Consider the following 2,114-nt stretch of genomic DNA (forward strand, 5'->3'; position numbering starts at 1 on the left):
GGTTAGGTGGGGCCAGTCCTTGGAACAAGACCTCATGCTTGTAAAAGGGTAAGGTCAACATAAAAGAGGAAGACCCTCAACAAGATGGATTCACACAACAACTTTAAAAATGGGCTTTAGTTTATTAGAGAGCATGAGGATGGCACAGGATAGGGCACAATTCAGTTCTGTTCTTCTTAAGGTCACTATGAGTTGAAGCTGACTTGTTGGCACCTAACAATAACATTCTGTGAATTATTTTTATTATTTCTTGGTCTTATATAACTCAGTCTTTGATAGCAAGCACAGTTCTTGAATAATATAATTTGTATTATTTTATTTATACTTCATGCATTTTGATAATTCTAATAATAACTGCTGGTTTTTTTAAAGATACAGAAGCAGGAGTAGCATCCTCTTCCTAAACAACAGACCTCTGGAAACTCTATGAAATTCGATAAATGATGATAATTATAGAAAGGTTTCAGGCCTTTTGTTCATAGGGTCACTATGCGTCTTGTTTGACTTGACGGTAATCAGCAACAACCATGAAAGTGACAGAATTATATCTTAAAGCAAGGCTAAATGTCTTGAACCCAATGCACTAAGAACAGACATGATGAGAGTCTGGGTAGTCCAGACAGTCCCACAATAAATGAGATCCATTCTTAACTTTGTCTTTAGGAATTTGTAGGCAAGCTGAAACAGGTGCAAGCTTAGCTTTTCTTCAGTGTGAGAAAAGATTCAAAGCCTTTTCATGATTTAGCAGCTGCACAGACAGCTAGTGAAGGTGATTGTAATGCATTTATTGAAAAAGCTGGTTTACAGGTTCAAAAGTGAGGGTGCATTGTATAGCATTAAAGGGCAAGTTCAGAGACGGCCGATGTCTCAGAATAAGTAGGTTTGAGAAGGATATTTTGGAAGTTTAAAAATCATATCTGAATGATTTTAAAATTGATTTTTCACAGAGTATACTGATTTTTGGTACAACGAAGAGTACCAGAATGAGTCTTGATAAGCAAGTTAATAATTTTAATAAAGAAATATGTTGGTTAATTCACAGCAATAATATCAGTATAGGGTTAGATGGGTGTGTGTCTCTGTGTGTGTGTGTGTGTGTGTGTGTGTGTGTGTGTGTACACACACATGCGCATACAGACAATACCTGAGGACCCTGTCAGCAGTCTAAATTGCTGTCTGTAAAATTTTTGTTCAATATTACAAAAGAAATATTTTTCCACAATTATGGAATGTATTGTTAAGTGCTGTCAAGTCAACTATAACTCAGAGCAACCATATGCAAAAATAGCTCTACTCTCTGCTCTATCCTGAATCAGTCTCACCTCCTCTGACACACTTAGACCTCATTCTGCAGTTATTGTGTCAATCTATGGCATCCAGAGTCTTCCTCTCTTGCGCTGTCCATCAACCCTTCTAAGCTTTATCTTCTTCTCCTAAGACTGTTTTCTCCTAGCCTCATGCCCAAAGTAGGTGAGACGGAGTTTCAAAATTCTTATATCTAAGGATCATCTTGGTTTAATCCTCTCCATGAAAGACCTGTTAATTTTCTTGGCAGTCCATGGTATGTTAAAGATTCTTCTTCGGCACTGCAGCTCAAAGGCATCAATTCTTCTTCTGTAATCTCTGATTATTGTCCAGCTTTCTGATACATAGCAAGTAATTGTGAAGACCATGACCTGGATCAGGTGCACTTTAGTTTCTAGGCAGACATCCTAGCTCTTTAGCACGCTGGAGAGGTCGCTGACAGCATATTTTCTTGATGCAGTTAACCTTTTGATTTCCTGACTGTTTTTGCCAAGAGTGTTGATTGTGGAACCAAGCAAGCAGAAGGTGTTACCGATTTCAATCTCTTCTCCATCAATCACTATGTTGCCAGTTGGCCCAGTGGTGAGAATCTTTGTTTTCTTAATGATGAGCTTATAAATACCGAATAAAATGGTGTTTATTAGGGAAGCCAAAAGGCTTAGAGTTGATGTTGTTGTTGTTGTTGTTGTTGTTGTGTGCCATCGAGTCGCTTGCAACTCATAGTGATCCTGTGCCTAATTACCGTTCTATCCTGTGCCAGCCTAGCCATCTCAAACACTCTTTCCCACCACTCTAGTCACAGAATCAGT

Source organism: Elephantulus edwardii, unplaced genomic scaffold (genome assembly GCF_000299155.1).
Source record: "Elephantulus edwardii isolate Elephantulus edwardi_28Jun2011 unplaced genomic scaffold, EleEdw1.0 scaffold00005, whole genome shotgun sequence".
NCBI classification, from domain to species: domain Eukaryota; kingdom Metazoa; phylum Chordata; class Mammalia; order Macroscelidea; family Macroscelididae; genus Elephantulus; species Elephantulus edwardii.